Here is a 15,946-nt window from a genome sequence, read left to right as displayed (position 1 = left end):
GAGCAGAATTAAGGACGTTAAATCGGTGATTAGATTCAGAAAACTGAAATTGGGGCAAAAATCCCACCCTTCCACCTGAAGAAGGGAAGAGAGAGGGGGGGAGAATAGAATAGAATAGAATAGAATAGAATAGAATAGTAGTAGGGTTGGAAGGGGCCTACAAGGCCATCGAGTCCAACCCCCTGTTCAATGCAGGAATCCAAGTCAGAGCATCCCTGACAAATGGCTGTTCTGCCTCATCTTGAAGGCCTCCAGTGTGTGAGAGCCCACCACCTCCCCAGGTAATTGGTTCCATTGTCGTATTGCTCTGACACTCAGGAAGTTTTTCCTGATGTTCAGCCGGAATCTGGCTTCCTGTCACTTGAGCCCATTATTCCGTGTCCTGCACTCTGGGATGATCAAGAAGAGATCCTGGCCTTCTTCTCTGTGACAACCTTTCAAGTACTTGAAGAGTGCTGTCATATGTCCCCTCAGTTGTCTCTTCTCAAGCCTAAACATGCCCAGTTCTTTCAGTCTCTCTTCATAGGGCTTTGTTTCCAGTCCCCAGATCATCTTTGTTGCCCTCTTCTGAACCCTCTCCAGTTTGTCTGAATCCTTCTTAAAATGTGGTGCCCAGAACTGGACACAGTACTCCAGATGAGGCCTAACCAGTGCTGAGTAGAGGGGAGCTACTACTTCCTGGGATTTGGAAGCTATGCTTCTATTAATGCAGCCCAAAAGAGCATTTGCCTTTTTTGCAGCCACATCACATTGTTGGCTCATATTCAGCTTGTGATCAACAACAATTCCAAGATCCTTCTCGCTTGTAGTGCGGTTCAGCCACGTATCCCCCATCTTGTAACTGTGCATTTGGTTTCTTTTTCCTAGGTGCAGAACTTGGCATTTATCCCTATTAAATGTCATTCATTTAATAGGGATAAATGCCTATTAAAGATAGGGATAAATTTAATAGGGATAAAATTTAATAGGGATAAATGCCTATTAGAGAGAGGAGAGAGATCTTGGGGAGGGATCTTGTCTCAGTGGTAGAGCCCATACTTGCCATGCAGAAGATCTTGTGGTCAAGACCTGGCATCTCCATTCGAAAGCAACACTTAGGAGGTGGTGTGAAAATCGTTGCCTATAGTCTGACAACATAACCGCCATTCAGGACTGACAATAATAGGATGGATTGACCAAGAGTACTGCAGCTTGTTATGGTCTAGTGAAAACTGAATATTGGAAGGAGCCAAAACAAGTTTGGTTTCAGTCAGTTAAGGCTGGTGCCTCTCAATAAAATTGTGGGAGATGTGGGGAGCAGTCTTTTGAATCACTAAATCCAGCAACCCAATTCTACAAAAATGGGAAACTGAAGCATATGAGCTTTAAGATCATGAGTGCAAAGTGGGGAGCGGGGATTCCCACATCCACAGGAAAGAACACCTTAGGATTCACATTTTAATGTTTCAGTAGTAGCTCCCATTGCACAGAGATTGAAGTGACTTTAAGATCAAAGGTGCAAAACAGTGGGATGGGGTGGGGGAATTCACGTAATCACAGAAAATGAGGAAGAGGATATAGGTCTCGCACCATCCTTAATCCACCCCTTTGAATGTTGTAACAACACACAAATCATCCTCACAAAAAGTCATTTGCTTCTGGTCCAGATTCTCCTGTTTCAACAGCAACTCCCATTGCACAGAGAACAAAGTGACCTTATGATCATGATTGCAGAACAGTGGAGTCTAAAAGACTAATGAATTCATTCTGGTCTAAGTTTTCTGGGCACCATTCACTTCATCAGATGCAAAGGACCCCCTTTCATACTTGTTCAAGTAACTATGACAATCTGCACATTACAAAACTCCACTTATAAATGTATACTAATATATAAAGAGGACTGGGGCCCCATCTACACAAGCTATTTACTCCGGGGACGCTGCGAGTCAAGGTCCTTCGGGACATAGGATGCAGTGCCACTTCATGCCCTAACTTTGGTTTTCACCTGGGAAATATGGATTTCCAGATATGCCTTCTGCTGCAATGTTTTTGGTTGGCTGCGATGGGTTTCCCTCGGTTGTGAGCTGTCTGTCTGTTCCCTGGACTGGCACTGCATGTTGTGGTGGGCATGTGGTAAATGTGCGTAGTGCTTGTGTCACTCTATGCCTAACATAGAGTTTTCCTTTTTTACAGCAGCCGCTCACTGGGTTGACATTTTCACTGACACTAAAGGCAGGGAAAAAAAATTAAAAACAAAGAGGTCAAATACAAAGGATCCAAAAGTCCTTTTAACACCGTGTGTGTGTGTGTGTGTTTTGGTGGGTCCATTGGAAGAGGCACATCATATCCCCTTTGTTCCATTGTTTCCGTAGATCACTTGAGCACAAACTCTGGCTGAAACTAGGGATGTCAGAGAATTTCTTCACAAATCTCTGCGGAGCGGAATGCCAATGCATTCGGCCCCCTGAAATTGGTGGAGAAACAGTCCGCCACCCCCCGTCACCCCCCCGGCGAATTTCCCTCGCAGCAACAGCTCCCGGCGGCGGTTTGGTGGCGTTGTGGCGGCCGGTCTTCCGACTGGCTGCCACCGCTGCCATTTCCAAGTGAAAAACAAAACAAAACCAACAAACGTGATAGGCTATGTAAAGATTTACGTAGCCTATCACGGCTAGATTTAAAAAAAAAAATGTGAGAGGCTACATAAAAGTTTATGTAGCCTATCACGGCTGACTTTGAAAAAAATATTTAAAAAAGTGCGTACGCCAGGGATGGCGGAGAATTTCTCCATGAATCTTCAGGAGGCCGAATGCCAACGCTTTCGGCCCCTGAAATTGGTGGAGAAATTCCCTGCCCCCCTCCCGCCCCCCTCCCCGGGACGGGACTAACCTCGTGCGAATGTCCCTCTCGGTGGCGGGTCCCGGCGGCGGTTCGGCGGGGGCAGGGGCGGGAGCGGCGGCCGGTCTCCTGACCGGCTGCCGCCGCCGCCATTGCAAAAAAAAAAAGTAAATTAAAAAAAAACAACACCCATGATAGGCTACGTAACGATTTACGTAGCCTATCACGGCTAGATTTCCAAAGTCATCTGTGATAGGCTATGTAAATCGTCACGTAGCCTATCACGGGTGACTTTGAAAAAAAAAAAAAAGCTCGTACGCAAATGGCGGCGCCCATGGGGGCCGCCATTTGCGTTCCTTAGTTTGGCATGTCTAGTCTATGTAAAGATTTACGTAGACTACATTGAAAATAAGGGAACACAAATAGCTGAGGGGTGACTGGCCTTGGGAGGGAAACAGTTGCAAGGGCTCTCCTAGGGTAGGGCATGCCTCGGCGATCCCCAATAAGTCATCACAATACACGCACACATGTGCACACACAAATATTTACACACACACACACACATACACACACACGTGTGTATATATAGATATATACTTGAATATATACATACACACATACACACACGCACACAGAGAAACCTACTGTCCTGTCGCGTGTGGTCTGAATTCAGTCAGCTTGCATCTCTACACCTCTCTCTCACACACACACAGAAACACACAGCCACCACATTTACACAGGACACCCTTGGCGTAAAGCCAGTTTTGGGTCCCGCACCTACAGAGGAGACCCAAACATTGTCATACAATGGCATATGTGTTGGGAGGCAGGGGGACCGATCCTTTTGCTACCCTGCTTCCCTGCTCTGTCTGCTACCTTCTATGAAATTTGTGTTTTGTGATGGCTATGCTGACCACAACAGCCATTATGTGAATGGGCACACCCCTAATGGGTGCCATTTTGTGACAGCACCCACAGCAGATTTGAACATTTCAAATATGCCCTTAAAAAGTTAGAGGAACACTAGCCTAGCAGACTTCACAAGTGTTCCATATAATCATGCTAAACTTCCATATCCATAGTCACTATGTTATTTCAGGACCAATTAATGGACTGGGAATCACATTCCTAAAGTGTTAGGTACAATAGCTAAGAAACGGATAGAGCTTATGGCTGCAATCCTATGCCCATTTACATGGGTGTAAGCCCCACTGGACTTAATGACCAAGGATATATTTCATATTAGGCATGTATAGGATTGCCTGAGAAGAGATAGCAAGAAGCATCAAAGGAAACCAATCATTTTTCCCACCTGGTTCATCAGCTTGGGCCAGCCAATGGCCTTCTGATCAATGGTGAACTTGATCTCCGAGGAGGCCTGTCTCTCTATACTCCCAACTTCCACCCTAGCAGTGGACTTGTTGGGAAACACCACCCAGTTCACGATACAAAAGTCGGATGCCAGTTCCCCATTCGCATCCAAATAAGCTCCATCCACAGAACTATTGTAAAGCTGGAAATTTCTCAGGAAAGGGTGAAGCTGGAATGACATGGGAAAAACATGGTTTTTGTGAACCGCCCAGAGAGCTTCGGCTATTGGGAGGTATAGAAATGAAATAAATAAACAAACAAACAAACAAACAAATAAATGAAACACACATTTGGTAAAGAGGACATTCTGCTTTACATCTTGGCTCTCCACATGTGGACCTCTCATCTGCAGAGAGTCTTCCAGGCTGATGAGGCCTGTTCAAGCATTATTCCTCAACATGGTATCTTAGCCTGTCTGCAGAATCCCCCATTGCCTTGGGATTTCTACTTACATTTCAGTAGATGTGCTTATGTGTGTCTGTGTGTGTATGGGGGGGGGGGGTTGTCTCCATGAGCAATTTACTCTGAAGTGGCTGTGTTTGGACATTGTTAGGGATGCATGACATTCTGGCCATCCTGCAGCCACCCTGGAGCTTATCGTGGAAAAAATGGTTCTTCTGAGACTACTTTTAGTCCGATTGATTTGTTTCCCTTAATTCAGCTTGGCTGCTCTTCTCTTGTGGCGCGCACCCCCATTGCACGTTTACTCTGGCATGGTAGCCCTGCCCAGGGGTGTGTCTTTCACCTGGCCATGACTTCACTGACCCCAGGCAAGGGGTGTTTCCCCAACGTTTTCCCCACCTGTGTTTCCCCCACGTTTCTGCCATTTCATTGCTGGCCATTGGAGTTCTGAGCTACTACCTCATGGCATTTGCCTCACCTTGCCTACCACTAAACTCTGGTGGCTATCCCCCAAAAAGTATAGGTGTGTTCTGGGAAACCTGTAACTTTTTTAAAAAAAAGAAAGTAAAGCATTAAAGTGAAATAGCACTTGTGTCTGCAATACCTACACCCCCTGTGTCAGGATCTCACTCTCGCTCTCTTGTGTGACAGTGAGATAGGGGGTATAGGAACAGCTGGAAAACGAGAGATAGTGTGATGGGGGTATAGGTATTGCTGGACAAATGCATCATAGTGACACAGTCCTTGTTTTTTTCATGCGATAGGCTACGTAAGTATCTAGATAAATAAAGATGCGTAGGCTATTGTGAGGAAAAATGCGTCCGATCACTTCCGGGTTTGGTGCAGATGACAGAGTGGAACTGCCCAGGGGGTGGTGAGATTCGATCGGCGTGTGTCGTGAGAGCTGCAGATAAGTGTGCTTGTTCCGCTGAGCACTTCAGGGGCCTGAATTCACTGGAATACGGCCTCATTGGAGTCCACGGCGGATTCCGTGGACATCCCTAGAGCCCGTCCAGGAAAAGAACCCTGCCAAATTCCTTAGAACCCTGCCAAATTGCCTGCCTTCATTTGAAAAACAATGCTTTTCCAAGGCACTTCCCTTCACAGTGATCCTCAGCAGTGGTTGCAGCGACCGCAGCTGTGCCTGCCCCATGCTGAGAGCCTCCTTTCCCAGCAGGGTGGCTCCCTTCCTTCAGCTGAGGCTGCTCATGCACTTGCAGAGCCTTGGAATGCTCTGAGGCTGCCCAGCTTCTCTGGCTGAGCCCGCTGCCTTGAGGCATATTTATCATCATCAGCATCAGCATCAGCATCTATCGAGTTTGCTCAGTCAACTACCCAACTGGAGAAAAGCCCTTCCGTCCGCAAGTTGTGAGTTGTAAAATTTGGTGTGAGAGTCCAGACTCCCTCCCCAGCTCTGTTTAAAACAAATACGCAAGCAGGGAGCAGGATGCTTCTCCTCTCTAGCACAACGGCATGTAAATATGTGCAGACAGTACTGCAATGCACAGAGGCCCATTTTACATGCTAGGAGGCTTGTGAGGAACATAGCATCAGACAATTATGTTTTTCTAGTATAAAATTATGTCATTTTATTACATTTAATTTCTTCTGTGGCTTCCCATTTTACCCTCACAATACTGCGAGTCAGGTGAGGCTGAGAGGAAGCACCAGGCCCAGATCAGCCCTTGCGAAAGGGGAGGCATTGGCTGGTCCAACCCCGGCAGCAAAATGTCCTGGCCCAGCAGTGGCTGTGTGTGTGTGCTGTTTGGCCATTGCATCCGAATGAGGCAGAGAGTCAGTTTATGTTTCTTGCTTCAGCATGTGCATGTACAAGCGAGGGCATCGATGTCTCTTTATGTGTTCTGCCTCCGTGTGTGTTGTTTGTTGCCAAAGGAAAAGCTTGTGTCTATATTTGAGTTTTCTACTATGGGAGAGATATAAGTCTTTTGTTTTTGCATTATTGCACAATGTTGACTCTCTCTGTCTCTCTCTCTCTTTGTATGTTGTGTGTGAGTTCAGTATTGGGCCAGATGCTTCCTGCAGAGGACCACCCTGAGGCTCAACATTGCCATGAGTTGGATGAGGCTGAGCAGCTCTGACATTATCATCATCTGCAATGCCAGCATCATGATTTGGGGTGATTGTGTGAGACACACAAACACACACGGATACACACAGTTCATTAATGATTCCATGTAGAATGTGCATTACTTCTGGAACAAGAGAATGTGGGTCCACTTGTGCTTCTGTGTGGTGGTGATTTCCTCACCCCTTATTTTTCATGTACAATCTTGAAGTTTGTGTACCTCTGTTCTTCCTTTTTGTGGTATAGGTTGCCAGCCATTGGGGAACAAACACTGTTCCACCTCCTGTGAGCCGTTGGCTCCACCTATGCTGACTTGTCCCCCCACCTCCATCGCCTAATCAGACTAGCCAACAGCCTCCACTTCAAACAGTCATGAAGCCCTAAGCCGGTCCTAACAGGGCAGCCTCTGCATGAATGTTGAAGTGACTCTACACAAATATCTTCAGAGAGGGCAACACCACGTCTGACACCGTCCCGGCTAGCCCAGGTTGGCAGATCATTCAGTAGCAGGTTGTGTGGTAAAGCCATGGAATCCCCGTTTCTTCCTTGACACCTTTTCAAACTGAAAACTCCAAACTTGAAAGGATTTCTGACTGTGGCACCTGATGAACCACAGTATGTCCACTGCCACATCCCTGCCCCCAGGTCGGTTCAAATCCCCACTATCATTTTATAATGAAGCTCAGTAGCTTAACCTAATGTACAAGACTGTTCTGAGTTTCTTGAAAGAAAGTTGAGGGATAAATGTAGGTGAAGGAATAGGAGTACCTGCCATGAATGGACCCTTTGAAGTGCCAGCTTCTCTCCACCCACCACCCTTCTCATATTCTGTAGAGATGAGTATGTAGCATGCAAGGTCTGTGTGTATCGGACATTTTGGGTCCGATACACAAGGATATATTCACTTTTCCCATTTCAGCACTTAAAAACAGGTTGAAAACAGAACAATTTTCAGGAGAATTTTGAAGAATTTCAGCAAGTTTGAAACCTGCTGGTTTTACCATCCCTTCCCATATCACAGAAGATAAACTGATTTAGCTCAAAGAATACAAACTTGGCCAAGGAACATACAAGGCACAGATTAGGGATGTCAGAGAATTCCGCCACGGATCTCAGGGAGGCCGAATGCCAGTGCATTCGGCCCCCCGAAATCGGTGGCGGAACGGTCTGCCCCCGCGCCCCCCAGGATAAGACTTACCTGGGGTGGATCTTCCTGGCAGCGGGGGCTCCAGTGGGGGCTCCAGCGGTGGTGTGGCGGCGGTGGCTGCGTCGGCCGGTCTTCCGACCGGCTGCCGCCGTCGCCATTTCTAGTTTAAAAAAAAAGGGGGAAAAAAGACGTGATAGGTTTAGGGATGGACGAAGGTCCCTTACCTGTCCTCAAAGCTTGCTTCGCGGTGGGGGGGAGGCGCCTTGCTTCTCCCTCCGAAGTTCATGAGAGGGGGGGAGGGGCCCCGCCTCGCCCGGCCGAAATTCAGGCCGGGCAGGAGGCGCCCCATCTCTCGCCGGCAAAATTCAGGCCGGGTAGAAGCGCCCATCTACCCGGCCGTGAAAAAAAAACAAAAAACACCCCCGTGATAGGCTACGTAACGTTTTACGTAGCCTATCATGGCTAGATTTCCAAAGTCAGCCATGATAGGCTACGTAAATCATCACGTAGCCTATCACGGGTGACTTTGGAAAAAAAAACGCGTACGCAAATGGCGGCCCCCATAGGGAGCTGCCATTTGCATTCCTTATTTGGTCCTTGTAGTCTATGTAAAGAGTTATGTAGACTACGGCGAAAATAAGGGCAACGCAAATTGTGGCTGCTGCCCCCGTCCCTGACGAAGACCCGACGAACCGCCGCCGGTACCCGCCGCCGGGAGGGACATTCGTGAAAGGTAAGTCCCATCCCGGGAGGGGGCGGGGGGCAGAGAATTTCACTGCCGATTTTGGGGGGCCAAATGCATTGGCGCTCGGCCCCCCAAAGTTTCAGGGAGAAATTCTCCCCCATCCCTAGATAGGTTATGTAAAAATTTACGTAGCCTATCACGGCTAGGTTTTAAAAAAAAATCATGATAGGCTACGTAAATGTTTATGTAGCCTATCACGGCTGACTTTAAAAAAAAAAGAAAAAAAGTGCGTACTCAAATGGCGTTCCTTATTTTGGCACGTCTTAGTCTACATCAAGGTTTAGGTAGACTTATATGGAGAAAATAAGGGGAACACAAATAGCGTAGCGTCTGCCCCTGTCTTTCGCTGTGATAGGCTACGTAAATATTTATGTAGCCTTTTGTTGTTTATTCAGTCAGTCGCTTCCGACTCTTTGCGACTTCATGGACCAGCCCACTCCAGAGCTTCCTGTCACCCGTCACCACCCCCAGCTCCCCCAAGGTCAAGTCCGTCACCTCCAGAATATCATCCATCCACCTTGCCCTTGGTCGGCCCCTCTTCCTTTTGCCTTCCACTTTCCCTAGCATCAGCATCTTCTCCAGGGTATCCTGTCTTCTCATGATGTGTCCAAAGTACTTCAGTTTTGCCTTTAACATCATTCCCTCAAGTGAGCAGTCTGGCTTTATTTCCTAGAGTATCGACTGGTTTGAATAAATTTGATCTTCTTGCAAACCAAGGCACTCTCAGAATTCTCCTCCAGCACCACAGTTCAAAAGCATCTATCTTCCTTCGCTCAGCTTTCCTTATGATCCACCTCTTGCAGCCATAGGTTACTACGGGGAATACCATTGCTTTAACTATGCGGACCTTTGTTCTCAGTGTGATGCCTCTGCTCTTCACTATTTTATCAAAATTTGTCATTGCTTTCCTCCCAAGAAGTCAACGTCTTCTGATTTCCTGTCTGCATTCAGCATCTGAAGTAATCTTTGCATCTAGAAAGACAAAGTCTTTCACTGCCTCCACGTTTTCTCCCTCTATTTGCCAGTTATCAATCAAGCTGGTTGCCATCATCTTGGTTTTTTGAAGGTTTAACTGCAACCCACCTTTTGCACTTTCTTCTTTCACCTTCGTCATTTGGTTCCTCAGCTCCTCCTCATTTTCATCCATCGAAGTGGTATCATCTGCATATCTGAGACTGTTAATGTTTCTTCCAGCAATTTTAACTCCTGCCTTGGCTTCATCAAGCCCAGCATGTCGCATGATGTGTTCTGCATACAGGTTGAATTGGTTGGATGAGAGTATACAACCCTGCGGTACTCCTTTCCCAATCTTAAACTAGTCCATTCTCCATGCTCTTTTCTTACCGTTGCTACTTGGTGATTATACATATTCCTCAGGAGGCAGACAAGATGACTTGGTATCCCCATCCCAACAAGAACTTGCCACAGTTTGTTATGATCCATGCAGTCAAAGGCTTTAGAATAGTCAATAAAACAGAAATAGATGTTTTTCTGAAACTCTCTGACTTTCTCCATTATCCAGCGGATATTGGCAATTTGGTCCCTTCGTCTCCTGCTGCCTCGTTATTAGCAATAGGGATTTCAGAGAATTTCGCCACGAATCTCAGGGAGGCCAAATGCCAGCGCATTCGCCCCCCCGAAATTGGTGGCAAAACGGTCTGCCCTCCCCCCCCCCCGGGACAGGACTTACCTTGGGCTAATCTCCCTGGCGGTGGCGGCTCCGGCGGCGGTTCAGCGGTGGTTCGGCGGTGGCAGCGGTGGCGGCCAGTCTTCCAACCGGCTGCCGCTGCCGCCATTTCCAGTAAAAAAAAACAAACAAACAAAAAAAAGTGATGGGCTACGTAAAGATTTACGTAGCCTATCACGGCTAGATTTTTAAAAAATACCGTGACAGGCTACGTAAATGTTTACGTAGCCTATCATGGCTGAGTAAAAAGCAAACAAACCGTGCGTACGCAGATGGCGGCGCCCATGGGCGCCACCATTTGCGTTCCTTATTTTGGCACATCTAGTCTACATAAACATTTATGCAAACTACTGCGAAAATAAGGGGAACACAAATAGCGTAGACGCTATGCTATTTGAGTTCCCCTTATTTTCGCCGTAGTCTACGTAAATGTTTATGTAGACTAGATGTGACAAAATAAGGAACGCAAATGGCGGCGCCCATGTGCACTGCCATTTGCGTACGCGCGGTTTTGTTTTGTGTTTTTTTACTCAGCCGTGATAGGCTACGTAAACATTTATGTAGCCTATCACAGCTGACTGCAGGGACGCAAATGGCGGCGGCTATGGCCGCCGTCATTTGCGTTCCCGGCTGGCCAGGATTCGCGGTGGGAGGGACAGCGTGCCTCCCCCACGGGCAGAATTTTTTGGGGGAGGGATGAGGCACCTCCCCCCTGGCCAGAATTTTGGGGGGGAGGGACGGAGCGCCTCCCCCCCAGCCAGAATTTCGGGGGAAGGGACGGAGCACCTCCCCCCCCCACAAATTAATTTCATCATAAGGTAAGTGACGAGTGGATGTATGGAGGCAGGGAGAGGTGGGGCGGCGAGCACAGGAGGAGGAGGGAGTGTGCTTTTGCAAATAGGAACCCTCAGCCAGAACAAACAGTAGCAGTCTCCAATCAGAGAGAGTGGTGGACGAAGGGGGTATATATGCCTCTGCAAAAGGCTGCGTTTGGTCATTGTGCTAGCTGTGACTTTGGGAGAGAGGGCTGGTGTGGGTAGATGATCGTTTGTGCATGGGTGTGCATGTGTACATGCATTCCTAGGAGCTGTTCCTTCAAAGTATTCAATTTTGATCACAACTAGGCTTTACTCAAAATTTAAATTAAAAGGAAACAACTTTGTTGTACTGGGAGCGTTCCCTTCCCGCGCTCCTCCATCATCTGTCCCCATTGGGATGGGGTCTTTTGCAGCACCTCTTCCAGCTGCCTTCTCCTATATCCTTGTACCTCTGACTCATTTGTTATTTGTATTTGATTAGATTCATCTCTCCTTTCCATATTTTTTCAAACTAACATAGCTTTTCCTTGCAAGTTGCTGCTACACTCCCCCTCCCCCACTATTCCTGTGTTTGTTTTTCGCAATTTGGACTCTGGAAAAGGCTGCATTTGTTGTGTGACATCGCCCCTCACTTGTGCTTTCTTTGTTCTATTTCCTTGCCATTTTTCTCAGTCAACTCTGTCTCTTTTAGTTTTTTGCAAACCAAGTCTTATTTCAATTTTTAAAAACAAACATTGACATCTGGGCATGTCCCCCATTCCTTTTAAGTCGTATTCAAGCATTTAGTTTTTTCTTTCTTTCTTTCTAAATTCTTAAAGAAAGGCATATTATAGCAGCCTATGTGTGTAGTGTCCCTGCCACCATGTTGAAGTGAACCGTCTTTGTCTTCCCTGTGTTCATCCTCCTCAAACAGAAATAAAAGAAGGGGGTTTTTTGTTAGGATTTGATTTGGCTGTTACCTAATCGCCTGCACTGTCACCCTGTATTTCTTGAAGTTATCCTGCCTTCCATAAAAGAACATGAAATATACAACAATAAATTAAAGACACCTGTTCTTTGCTTAGGTAAGGTAAGGCAGGTCACCTTCTGGGGCCGACCTATAAAGAGAAAGGAGGACAAGAAGGAGAGCAGGAGGGAGACGAGGAGCATGTAGGTGAGGTCGCGGTTGTTGGCTTTGACCACGGGAGTTTCTCGATATTTAATGAAGATTCCCAAAAGAAGACCAGTGGTTAGGGACAAGAAAAGGGAAAAGAGAGCAAGGATAATCCCCAAGGGTCCTCTATAGGAGAGGACATTTATAAGTTTAGGAACACATTGATCTCGGTCTTCATTTGGATGCTGATCATCTGGACACTTGTTGCAATGGTCTGCATCTGAAAAAAAAGGAAACAGCAGGTGCAGCATCACTAATCCAGCCGTATCCAAAGGGTTGTGCCCTGGAAATGTTTTGGGCTACAATTCCCAGCATGCTTGACTATTGACCATGCTAGCTGGGACTTCTGGAAATTGAAGTCCCAAACATCTGGAGATCTACTTTCTGCCCACCCCTGCTCTAAAAGATATTTTAGGTAGGGATGGAATAAAGTCCCTTACCTGATCCTGCAGCTTGCTTTGTGGTGGGGCGGAGGCGCTCCATCCCTCCCCCCAAAATTCTGGGTGGGGGGGAGGTGCCCCATCCCTCCCCCCCGAAATTCTGGGTGGGGGGGAGGCGCTCCGTCCCTCTCCGCTGAAATTCTGGGTGAGGGGGAAGCGCCCCGTCCCTCAGGCCACGAATCCTGCTGTCCTGCCAGGACGCAAATTGCGGCGACCGTAGCCGCTGCCATTTGCGTCCCAGCAGTCAGCCGTCATAGGCTACGTAAATGTTTATGTAGCCTATCACAGCTGACTTTGAAGAAAAAAAAAAGCGTGTACGCAAATGGTGGTGCCCATGAGTGCCGCCATTTGTGTACCTTATGTTGGCACGTGTAGTCTATGTAAATATTTAGGTAGACTACGGCAAAAATAAGGGGAACGCAAATAGCGTTGCCCTTACTTTCGCCCTAGTCTACGTAAATCTTTACGTAGACTACCCGTGCCCAAATAAGGAATGAAAATGGCGGCGCCCATGGTTGCCGCCATTTGCATACGAGCTTTCTTTTTTTTTTTCAAAGTCAGCCGTGATAGGCTACGTAAAGATTTACATAGCCTATCACGGCTGACTTTGAAAATCTAGCCGTGATAGGCTATGTAAATCTTTACGTAGCCTATCACGTTGTTTTTTTTTTACACTTTATTTGGAAATGGCAGCGGTGGCAGCCGGTCGGAAGACCAGCCGCCGGCACCTGTGAACGGCCGTGAACCACTGCCGGGACCCGCCGCCACGAGGGACATTCGGCCACAGCAAGTCCCATCCCGGGTGGGGTGGGGGGGCGGAGAATATCCCCACCAATTTCGGGGGGCCGAATGCATTGGCATTCGGCCTCCCAGAGATTTGTGGAGAAATTCTCCGACATCCCTAGTGTTCATCAGGATACACTCTGGGGGCCAGACTGTCCAGAACTATCTCTCCAGTGTCTTTCAATATAGGTTTCTTCATTGATGTGTAAAGTGGGTGACTTAAAGTGTCACAGTAGCACAATTTTCAGTACATCTGGAAAAAGGCACGGTTTATCCATGAAGATAAGAAACATCCCTACTCTAATTCCTCTGCCTCTTCAAAACCCAGCTTGTACTTCCGGTAGTTCTCGGTTCACATACTGCTGAAGCCTAGCTTGTAGGATTTTGAGCATCACCTTGCTGGCATGTGAAATGAGCGCAATTGTACGGTAGTTTTGAACACTCTTTGGCAATGCCCTTCTTTGGAATTGGAATGTAAACTGACCTTTTCAAGTCTTGTGGCCACTGTGGATTGTTCCAAATTTGTTGGCATATTGAGTGCAGCATAGAATCATAGAATCATAGAATAGTAGGGTTGGAAGGGGCCCAGAAGGCCATCGAGTCCAACCCCCTGCTCAATGCAGGAATCCAAGTCAAAGCATCCCTGACAAATGGCTGTCCAGCCTCGTCTTGAAGGCCTCCAGTGTGGGAGAGCCCACCACCTCCCCAGGTAATTGGTTCCACTGTTGTATTGCTCTTACAGTCAGGAAGTTTTTCCTGATGTTCAGCCGGAATCTGGCTTCCTGTAACTTGAGCCCATGATTCCGTGTCCTGCACTCTGGGATGATCAAGAAGAGATCCTGGCCTTCTTCTCTGTGACAACCTTTCAAGTACTTGAAGAGTGCTATCATATCTCCCCTCAGTCTTCTCTTCTCAAGGCTAAACATACCCAGTTCTTTCAGTCTCTCTTCATAGGGCTTTGTTTCCAGTGCCCTGATCATCTTTGTTGCCCTCCTCTGAACCCTCTCCAGTTTGTCTGCATCCTTCTTCAAGTGTGGTGCCCAGAACTGGACACAGTACTCCAGATGAGGCCTAACCAGTGCTGAGTAGAGGGGAACTAGTACTTCCCGGGATTTGGAAGCGATGCTTCTATGAATGCAGCCCAAAATAGCATTGGCCTTTTTTGCAGCCACATCACATTGTTGGCTCATATTCAGCTTGTGATCAACAACAATTCCAAGATCCTTCTCGCTTGTAGTGCGGTTCAGCCACGTATCCCCCATCTTGTAACTGTGCATTTGGTTTCTTTTTCCTAGGTGCAGAACTTGGCATTTATCCCTATTAAATGTCATTCATTTAATAGGGATAAATGCCTATTAAAGATAGGGATAAATTTAATAGGGATAAAATTTAATAGGGATAAATGCCTATTAGAGAGAGGAGAGAGATCTTGGGGAGGGATCTTGTCTCAGTGGTAGAGCCCATACTTGCCATGCAGAAGATCTTGTGGTCAAGACCTGGCATCTCCATTCGAAAGCAACACTTAGGAGGTGGTGTGAAAATCGTTGCCTATAGTCTGACAACATAACCGCCATTCAGGACTGACAATAATAGGATGGATTGACCAAGAGTACTGCAGCTTGTTATGGTCTAGTGAAAACTGAATATTGGAAGGAGCCAAAACAAGTTTGGTTTCAGTCAGTTAAGGCTGGTGCCTCTCAATAAAATTGTGGGAGATGTGGGGAGCAGTCTTTTGAATCACTAAATCCAGCAACCCAATTCTACAAAAATGGGAAACTGAAGCATATGAGCTTTAAGATCATGAGTGCAAAGTGGGGAGCGGGGATTCCCACATCCACAGGAAAGAACACCTTAGGATTCACATTTTAATGTTTCAGTAGTAGCTCCCATTGCACAGAGATTGAAGTGACTTTAAGATCAACTTGGCATTTGTCCCTATTAAATGTCATTCTGTTGTTTTCTGCCCAGCGCTCCAGTCTATCCAGATCACTTTGCATTTTGTTTCTGTCTTCCAAAGTATTAGCTATCCCGCCCAATTTTTCGTCATCTGCAAATTTGATCAGCATTCCCTGCACCTCCTCCTCCAAGTCATTAATAAAAATGTTGAAGAGCACTGGGCCCAGGACTGAGCCCTGTGGTAACACACTCGTTACCTCTCCCCAGTTTGAGAAGGTCCCATTGATAAGCAGTCTTTGAGTCCGATTCTGTAGCCAACTGTGGATCCACCAGATGGTTGTTTCATCTAGCCCACTTTGAGCTAGTTTGCTCATCAGGATATCATGGGGCACTTTGTCGAAAGCTTTGCTGAAGTCAAGGTATATGATGTCTACGGCATTCCCACGGTCTACAAGGGAGGTGACTTGATCAAAAAATGAGATCAGATTTGTCTGGCAGGACTTGTTTTTGACAAATCCATGTTGGCTTCGAGTAATCATGGCATTGTTGTCAAGGTGCTTCCAGATGGATTGCTTTATGATCTGCTCCAGAATTTTCCCAGGGA

Source organism: Heloderma suspectum, chromosome 2, assembly GCF_057233095.1.
Source record: "Heloderma suspectum isolate Gila_16-S chromosome 2, 16-S_ref, whole genome shotgun sequence".
NCBI lineage: Eukaryota > Metazoa > Chordata > Lepidosauria > Squamata > Helodermatidae > Heloderma > Heloderma suspectum.
The sequence above is the reverse complement of the archived record's forward strand: the minus strand, read 5'-3'. Positions refer to the sequence as shown.